Source organism: Rutidosis leptorrhynchoides, chromosome 4 (assembly GCF_046630445.1).
Source record: "Rutidosis leptorrhynchoides isolate AG116_Rl617_1_P2 chromosome 4, CSIRO_AGI_Rlap_v1, whole genome shotgun sequence".
In the NCBI taxonomy this organism is placed as follows: Eukaryota; Viridiplantae; Streptophyta; class Magnoliopsida; order Asterales; family Asteraceae; genus Rutidosis; species Rutidosis leptorrhynchoides.
In genome coordinates this window covers 525,644,817-525,655,552 of record NC_092336.1, presented here as the reverse complement: position 1 = coordinate 525,655,552, position 10,736 = coordinate 525,644,817, and the positions used below count along the sequence as shown (strand labels likewise).

Here is a 10,736-nt window from a genome sequence, read left to right as displayed (position 1 = left end):
TAGTGGTGCGCAGAAGGAAGATCCAAACGAACATCTTCGTACCTTTAATAGGATCTGTACTCTATTCAAAATCAGGAAAGTTGAGGATGAACAGATCTATCTCATGTTATTTCTCTGGACTTTAAAGGGAGAAGCCAAAGATTGGTTAGAATCGTTACCTGAAGGGGCAATTGATACATGGGATGTCTTAGTTGATAAATTTCTTAAACAATTCTTTTCAGCATCTAAAGCTGTGAGACTTCAAGGAGAAATAGTTACGTTCACACAAAAGCCAAATGAAACTCTATATGAGGCGTGGACAAGATTTAGAAAATTGTTGAGAGGATGTCCTCAACATGGTTTAGACACTTATCAGATAGTACAAATATTCTATCAAGGATGCGATATTACTACACGAAAAGACATCGATATAGCAGCTGGTGGTTCCATTATGAAGAAAACCGCAACTGAAGCTTACAAAATTATTGATAACACTGCTTCCCACTCACATGAGTGGCACCAAGAAAAAGACATCGTTAGATCATCTAAAGCGGCTAGAGCCGATTATAGCCATGACTTTGATTCCATTTCCGCAAAGTTAGATGCTTTCGAAAGACGAATGGAAAAGATGACTAAAGATATTCACGCAATACGAATTAGTTGTGAGCAGTGTGGAGGACCACATTTGACAAAAGATTGTCTCAATATTGAACAAACAATGGAACAAAGAGAGAATGTTTCATACATGAACCAAAGGCCTGGAAATAATTATCAGAATAATTATCAACCGCCAAGACCAAACTACAATTAGAATTATAACCAAAATGTTCCATACAACAACCAACAAGGTCCTAGTAATCAACAAGTATCTAACAATACTTACAATCAGCAAAGACCTATTTTTCAAAATAAACCACCACAAACCGATGATAAAAAGTCAAATTTAGAAGATATGATATTGAAGCTAGTTGAATCTCAAACGCAGTTTTTTACATCTCAGAAACAAACTAATGAACAAAATGCTTAAGCATTTAGAAATCAACAAGCTTCTATTCAAAATCTGGAACAAGAAGTAAGCAACCTAGCAAGGTTGATAAGTGAAAGAAAACTGAAAAGTTTACCTAACGATACGAATGCTAACCCCCGGAATGAAACAGCTAAATCCATTACCACGAGAAGTGGTATTACACTTAAACCACCTAAAATGCATGTAAATTCTGATGACTCTATTCCTACTACACAGGTACCACAACCTGAAAAAGAGAAGTAATCAGAACCGGTAGTTGAAAAGGTTGATGAAGATAACACAGTTAAGGCAAAGCCTTATGTTAAACCATACCAACCACCACTTCCTTACCCGAGTAAAATGAGAAAAGAAAGACTTGAAGCCGAGCAATCCAAATTCTTGGATATGTTTAAACAAATAAATGTCAATCTTCCTTTCATTGATGTGATTTCAGGGATGCCAAGATATGCTAAATTCTTGAAAGATCTAATCACAAATAGAAAGATAATGGAAGAACTCTCGGCTGTTACAATGAATGCTAATTGTTCTGCAGTGCTGTTGAATAAGCTACTAAAAAAATTATCAGATCCATGAAGTTTCACAATTCCATATTTTCTGGGTAGTCTTAGTTCAATAGAAGCATTGGCAGACTTAGGTGCTACTATAAATTTAATGACGTATTCACTATACGCTAAACTAGAACTTGGAGAATTGAAACCAACACGAATAAGCATACAACTAGCCGATCGATCAGTAAAATATCCTAGAGGAATAATGGAGAACATGCTAGTTAAAGTTGGTACTTTAGTATTTCCAGTAGACTTTGTTATTCTAGACATGGAAGAAGATTCTCGAGTTCCTCTTATATTAGGAAGACCATTCTTAAACACGGCTAAAGTAATAATAGATGTGTTTGGTAAGAAACTGACCCTAAGTATAGAGGACGAGAGTGTTACCTTTTCTGTTGATAGAGCCATGCAAAAACCGCAATCTGCAGATGATACATGTTATTACATTCAAACTATAGATTCACATGCAGAATTGTTACAAGAATTTCTTGAATTACAAGGAACAGGAGAATGTTCTTTAGGAGAAGGAACTGAACCAATTGATGAAGCTAAAATGTTAGCTACACTTATGGAAAATGAATACGAATCAACAACAGAAGAACTTCAAATGTTAAAAGAGGAAGACAGATATCGATACAAATCATCGATATAAGAACCACCGACATTAGAGTTAAAGCCACTTCCAAACCATTTGGAATACGCTTATTTACATGGTGAATCTGAATTACCTGTAATAATATCGTCTTCTCTTACGAAAAATGAAAAATCTCAACTCATTTCTATGCTAAAAGCTCATAAACCAGCTATTGCATGGAAGATTCATGACATTAAAGGCATAAGTCCTTCGTATTGCACACACAAAATCCTTATGGAATAAGGTCATAAAACCTATGTGCAACGCCAACGAAGACTAAATCCTAATATACAAGATGTTATTAAGAAATAAATTATTAAACTGCTAGATGCAGGTTTAATTTATCCAATCTCTGATAGTCCATGGGTAAGCCCAGTTCAATGCGTACCTAAGAAGGGTGGCATGACTGTCATCACAAATGAAAAAAATGAGCTTATTCCTACTAGGACTGTAACAGGATGGCGTGTTTGTATTGATTATAGAAAATTAAATGACGTCACCAGAAAAGATCACTTTCCCTTACCTTTCATTGATCAAATGTTGGAAAGATTAGCCGGGAATAGTTACTATTGTTTTTTGACGGTTTCTCAGGATACTTTCAAATTCCAATTGCACTCGAGGACCAAGAGAAAACCACATTCTCGTTCCCTTATGGTACATTTGCTTACAAACGCATGCCATTTGGACTTTGCAACGCCCCTGCAACCTTTCAAAGGTGCATGATGGCGATTTTTCACGACATGATAGAAGAATGCATGGAAGTTTTCATGGATGACTTTTCAGTCTTCGGTGATACATTTGAATCATGTCTAGTTAATCTTGAACGAATGCTTATTAGATGCGAACAATCAAGTCTAGTACTTAATTGGGAGAAATGTCATTTCATGGTTAAAGAAGGCATCGTTCTTGGTCATAAAATTTCAAAAGAAGGAATTGAAGTGGATAGAGCTAAAGTAGATGTAATTTCTAAACTTCCACATCCCACCAATGTTAGAGGAGTTAGGAGTTTTCTAGGGCATGCCGGTTTTTACCGACGTTTCATAAAAGATTTTTCTAAAATTGCCACTCCTATGAATAAACTCCTAGAAAAGGATGTTCCATTCATCTTTTCGGATGAATGCATCAAATCTTTTAATATTCTTAAAGAAAAACTCACTAATGCGCCGATCATGATAACTCCAAATTGTAATCTACCATTTGAACTTATGTACGATGCAAGTGATTTTGCAGTGGGAGTCGTTTTAGGACAAAGGATTGAAAAATGATTTCAACCTATCTATTACGCTAGTAAGACGTTACAAGGAGCAAAAATGAATTACACAACTACTGAAAAAGAACTCCTTGCTATTGTCTTTGCTTTTGACAAATTTCGTTCATATCTCGTTTTAGCTAAAACGGTGGTCTATACTGACCATTCTGCTCTTAGATACTTGTTTTCAAAACAAGATGCCAAACCACGATTAATCCGTTGGATCTTACTCTTACAAGAGTTCGATATTGAGATCCGAGATAAAAAGGGAGCAGAAAATCTCGCAGCTGATCATCTTTCTCGTCTTGAAAATCCTGAATTAGAAGTTCTAAATGAATCGGCTATACAAGATAACTTTCCTGATGAATATCTTTTGAAAATCGATTATAATGAAATTCCATGGTTTGCAGACTATGCAAACTACTTAGTATGTGGATTCCTTGAAAAAGGGTTGTCGTACCAAAAACGAAAGAAATTCTTTAGTGATATAAAACACTATTTTTGGGAAGATCCACCTTTATTTAAAAGTTGTCCCGATGGAATAATACGCCGATGCATATTCGGAGATGAAGCTAGTCAAATCTTAAACCATTGTCACACAGGACCAACAGGAGGGCATTATGGGCCTCAACTCACAGCAAGAAAAGTCTATGACGCTGGATTCTATTGGCCTACAATTTTCAAAGACGCACACCTTCTTTGTAAATCATGTGATGCTTGTCAAAGGGTCGGAAAAATAAGTCAACGTGATGAAATGCCACAAAATGTCATTTAAGTATGTGAAGTATTTGACATTTGGGGTATTGACTTTATGGGTCCATTTCCAAAATCTCATAATAATCTCTACATTCTCGTTGCCATTGATTATGTATCTAAATGGGCGGAAGCACAAGCTCTCCCAACTAACGATGCACGAGTTGTAGTCAACTTTCTAAAACGTCTTTTTGCTAGGTTCGGAACACCGAAAGCTTTAATAAGTGATCGGGGTACTCATTTCTATAATAATCAACTTGAGAAAGTTCTCAAAAAATATGGAGTAACTCATAAAATTTCAACCGCTTATCATCCACAAACAAGTGGACAAGTTGAAAATACCAACCGAGCTTTAAAACGTATTCTAGAGAAAACCATAGAATCAAATCCGAAGGAATGGTCCAGGAAATTGGAGGATGCACTCTGGGCTTTTAGAACAGCCTACAAAACTCCAATTGGAACTACACCTTTTAAACTCGTTTACGAAAAAGCATGTCACCTTCCAGTAGAAATTGAGCACAAAGCATTTTGGGCTTTGAAGACGTGTAATCTTGATTTACATGAAGCTGGACGTCTACGATTAAGTCAACTAAACGAATTAGAAGAATTAAGACATGAAGCATACGAAAATTTGTTAATCTATAAGGAAAGAACGAAGAAATGGCATGATAAAAAAATCAGAAGTTCAAAAGAATTCAAGGAAGGAGACCGAGTTCTTCTTTTCAATTCAAGATTCAAGCTATTTCCTGGAAAATTGAAATCAAGATGGTCTGGACCATTCATAGTCAAAAGAGTTTTCCCATACGGAACAGTAGAGTTAATAAATTCGAATGGGATTGAATTTATGGTTAATGGTCACAGAGTTAAACATTACATAGATAATCCAATGGAAGTTGAAGATGAAATTAATCACAATTTCAATACCACAGCTAACTAAGTGTGGGAAGATTCGAATATTTTAAAGGTAATATGTATTTCTGTTAGAGTTAGATATTCTATTTTCGTATAGTTTCCGAGAATGGAATCCGAATGGTCTTTCCCTATCAGACCCTATAGAACTAGTCTTCTACCTCCATTCTGAATTTTTATTTTTTTTAGGTTTTACGAGATGAAAAATTCCTTTGATCTGAACCATGGTCTACTACTACACGCTATGATTACTAAATGTAATAATAACATCTTCCCGAGTGAACTAGTATCATTCATAAGAGGCAAAATGGACGAAGTGAGGAAAGAACTCAGGAAGAATCATCATAAGAAACATTTTGGTAAAGGAAAATCAAAATCCGCAATAAAAAGAAGAGCATGACACCTTGAAAGATGTCATAAATGCGGAAAATGGTCACACGAAGGTAAATGTTCAAACAATCAAACATATTCAAATACCGAATTTGTTACTCTATGCAAAGAAGGACCGTTCATATGTTTAGAAGAAAAGTTATTGAAGAATCGAGGTTAAGCTTATGTAGCTATGGAAAACTAAATCACACAACTCTCCTATGAGTCGGCTAAAGCAGGTCTCTGAGAATTCTATCTCACAGGTAGGTGTGTACAGTTTTTATTTTTTTTATTTTTTTTTATTGCTTTTAACCTTTTGATAATAAACGCTGAATCGTTCGCTATAAAGTATTAAATTGATATTCAATAAAATTAGGTATGCGAAACTGAAATTATTGATATCATACAAAAATTTATTACATCACTGCGAAATTTACCGTTTATTCATAAGGTATAAATATCTTTAATCAATCAGTTCAAAATATTTCAGAAATTCGTCAGGAGTAAAACTAGGTAATAAAATTGAAATTACTTTACCCAAAAAGAGGGATGTATATTTTTGATAATATTTGATTGATTAAAGTGGGATAAAAGGCCAAAAAGATTTTTATTTTTATTTTTACCTTGTTTTTTTAAATTAATATATAACTATATTATTTCCAAATGTAAGATTGTAAAATTAATGTTTATAAATATTATTAATATTTATATGAAATTTTATGCATTTTAAATTTAAGTTTGGTGTGAATTTAAAAATAAAAATGTACTTTATTTCATTAAGTTAAAAATATAATTTTTAAAATTCGTCGTGAGTTGAAGACTAGGTCGTTGAACCGAAATTGCTTTACCCGAAGGCGGGATGAGAAATTTTATTATCATTATTTTTAATCTTATTGAATTAAAGTATGCCAAAAATATTTAAAAACTCAAAAATATTTGTTTTTAAAACAAACGCTTCAAAATGATAAATTTCAAAATTTAGTCGAGGGACGAACTAGGTCAACGTACCGAAACGCCCTCATTCTAAAAAGAAACAAATTTTTAAAATTAAATTAATTAAGTGTTTTACAAGATAAAGGTTTTTATATATAAAAAAAAAATAATTACACCCCATGCGATCGCATGGGGTTTGCCTTGTAAAACCATGCGGTCGCATGGACCACAAAAGCTGGACAGATCAAAAAGAACAAGCTCGCTGGGTTCTGTCTCACTTCTACACACACATACACCCACGAAAACACACACAAACACTCTCAAATTTCACCAATTTTTCACCAAAATCAACCAAATTTCGTTCTATAATCCGCTATAATCATGTCTTTTCTCAGATGGGGAAGCAGAAAGGTAAAAATTTCACCCCTAAACTCCTAAATTTCCTAATTTTTGTGATAATTTCAATTAATTAAAATAATCTTAGTTTGATAATTTTTAGTATAATCAGAGTTAAATTGTTAGCATATTATGCATGTATAACCTAGATTGATGCTATTTAACATGATTTGAAGCCTTAAACTTCAAAATTTTTAGAAATCTAGGGTTTGTGTTCTTGAACAATTTGGGGCTTTTTGATATAAATAGGTTATGACCGATTTTTGTTATGAATTAGTGCTAAATTAAGTAGTGTAACATGTTTAGGTAGCTAAATGATCCAAACTTTGATCCTAAACATGATTTTTGAACATCAAAGTGGACTTTTTAAGTCTAAAATTCATGAACTTGATTATTTTGATGTAATTGCTATTTGAAACTTGTTTAATTGCTAGTAATGTTATTTTAAAATATTATTTGAGTAGAATACTTTGGAACAATGTATGCATTTTCATATGTGCTTATTTGAAAAATTGTAGAATTGATAAAAATATGAAAATGAGTATAAGTTTAATATGGATTAAACATGTTATTGTAATTTTTTTAATTTATTATTTTGCTAACACTAATGCATATTTGGATGCACAAATTTTGTGTTTAATGTGTTTTGCAGAGAAATACAGATACAGACGGTGCATCATCGTCTAGACGACCTGAACAAGAACCTGATCAAGAACCGCAACCGGAACCACAACCTGAACAACAACAACATTATGATCAACACGTGCCATACTATGAACCAGAACCACAATTTTTTATTGCCTATGTAGTATTTCCCGTTCACCATGTAATAGAACACTCGATCGGATACGATGGGTGGGATATTTATAAATACTAATAATCGTTCATTTAACCAGACACGAGGATGGATTAATAGTTAATGGACTCATTAAAACATGGGTGGATTACATGCAAGGACACTTGGTGTAATTGTTAATAAAGTATTAAAATCTTGGATTGCACGCAGTCGATAACCTGGTGTAATCATTAACAATGTATTAAAACCTTATTACAGTTTAAGTCTCCAATTAGTTGGAATATTTGACTTCGGGTATAAGGATAATTTGACGAGGACACTCGCACTTTATATTTATGACCGATGGACTGTTATGGACAAAAACCAGATGGACATATCGAATAATTCAGGATAAAGGACAATTAACCCATGGTAATAAATTAAAATCAACACGTCGAACATCATGATTACGGAAGTTTAAATAAGCATAATTCCTTTATTTCATATTTCATCGTACTTTATTTATCGTCATTTTATTTATCGTACTTTAATTTATTGCACTTTTAATTATCGCATTTTTTTTTATCATCATTTACTTTACGCTTTAAATTAAGTTACATTTATATTTAATATTTTACATTAGGTTTTAATTGTGAATTAAGACATAAAATCGACAAACCGGTCACTAAACGGCAAAAACCCCCTTTTATAATAATAATAAATAATAATATTACTTATATATATTTTTATATACAAATATAGTTTAAAATAAATATAGTGTTAGACTCAGCTAGCTCCCTATGGAACGAACCGGACTTACTAAAAACTACACTACTCTACGATTAGGTACACTGCCTATAAGTGTTGTAGCAAGGTTTAGGTATATCCCATTCAATAAATAAATAAATAACTTGTGTAAAATTGTATCGTATTTAATAGTATTTCGTAGTAAAATATAATCTATTTCGTATTACACCTCGCACACATCAGCTACCCAATCCTAATCAATCCAAAAGCAAGATCTTCTAAAGCAACTACGCGAGTCCACTAGTTCCCACGCTTACCCGAGCCACCGCCTCCATGCAAATCTATAAAAATGTAAACAACGAGAGGGTAAGCTAACGCTTAGTGAGTGAGAATATACTACATACATATATATGCATAAAATGGTGTGATGACCCAGAAATTTCTGACCAAATTTAAACTTTATCTTTAAATGATTTAACGTTTCCGACACGTTAAGCAAAGTCTATGAAGTTGAATCTCAAAATTTTAAACTATTCAAATACCCTTCGATTTTTCTCAACGATTCGCGAACAATTATATGTAAATAGATACATATATATACTATAACTTGAAAACGTAACAAAGTGTTATGAAAATGATACTGTGCATTAACCTTATTGGTTTGATTATCTGATTGATATTTAGATAAGTTAACTAAAACGTATAAGATGAACCAGTAAAACACTAATTTGCTACAGTATTTTCGAATTGCTACAGTACCCGAAAAGCTACAGTGTTTACAAAAATCACTATTTGCTACAGTAAAAAAACTTTACTACAGTAACTTTGCTACAGTAAAACACTATTTTAAAATGAAAATATATATATGTATATGTATATAACGAGACGATGATTTATAGAAGTAAATGACCAAAATACTCAAAATTTTAAGATATACTTTGAGTGGTATAGTTTATGGATAATTTAAGACTATATATTGACAAGAGTACGAGTCACGAAACATAAAATGCAAGTTTTCTAAGTGTACGAAAGGACATTCGAAAAACCGGAACCGGGACATAAGTCGCGTGATGACGTACGACTTATCGGAACAAAAATTACAAATCAACTATGCACGGGAATAAAATATAATATATAATTAATTAATTTAAATTATATATTATATATATATTATTTAATTATGTCGACAAGCATTAGAACAAAGTTTGTGAGCTGGATCAGAGGGCCATGCGATCGCATGGCCTGGAAGCACAAATACCATGCGATCGCATGGGGTACTTTTTCAGGCCAAGTCTTTATAAAGCGATCGAATTCAGTTTTTGTGATATATATTTCTTTCATCTTACACTCCGTATAACTTATTTATATTATTATTATTATTATTATTATTATTATTATTATTATTATTATTATTATTATTATTATTATTATTATTATTAAGATTAATATTATTATTAATCTTATTATTATTAGTATTATTAATATTAATTAGTATTATACATAAAATACTACGACGAGATTATGAGCGTGTCACTTTCAAAATGGTTTTCAAGCGGGATAGAGCTAAGGAAATTATGGGTTATTGCCAAGGAGGTTATGGGTAATGTTCGGGGGTATATTGGTGAATCAAACCTAGTGTTTATTATCTCCGTTACGTCTACGTACTTTCCTGTAATATTGAATCACAATATTGATACGTGAGGATTCCTATCTTATCTTTTATATATTAATTGTGTATCCATGTCTAGTGCTCGAGTATATATATTTATGCATGCATGTATGCTAAATTTCGTCGTTAAACAGTTTATAATGAATCACGAATTAAATACATATATTACTGGTAAATGGTTTATGATATACATGTATTACTGGTAAATCGTTAAACAGTTTTCATTTAGATATCGAATAATTTCGATGAACGGATTAAAAGATATGATCAACTGAATTATGATTGACGTTAATTGAAATTGCTTTTGAATTTACAATTAAGATTTAAACAACTTGTTTACGAGATTGATAAACTGGATTTTTTGAATATTACCAACCGAGTAAATGAATCCTTATATAAGGTACGTCTAGTTTTGTTAAACAACTGTCAAAATTGACTTTTTGAAACGACTTTGGATAACTTTTGTATGTCGATATCGAGCATTAGGATTGTGATACACTATGACCTGACCTAGCTTGATAGACATTTATTGACCAACATATGTTCTCTAGGTTGAGATCTACGGTTATTTGGTAATCTGAGTTTCGATCACATTTTGGTGAACGAATTTATATGCTGCTAAGGTGAGTTTCATTTGCTCCCTTTTTAATTGCTTTTGCAATCTATATTTTTGAGCTGAGAATACATGCACTTTATTTTTAAACGCAATGGATGCAAGTACATACTAAATTTTACACCGAGTTTGAAC

The 10,736-nt window shown here is 32.4% G+C and overlaps 1 non-coding gene across 1 annotated transcript; it reads right to left on the bottom strand.

Moving 5' to 3' along the window:
• Window positions 1-235: 235 nt before the first annotated feature.
• On the bottom strand, window positions 236-342 carry LOC139846140 (small nucleolar RNA R71). Its single transcript, XR_011758880.1, has one exon. It is a non-coding gene; the product is annotated as a small nucleolar RNA R71 (small nucleolar RNA).
• Between the last annotated feature and the right edge of the window lie 10,394 nt (window positions 343-10,736).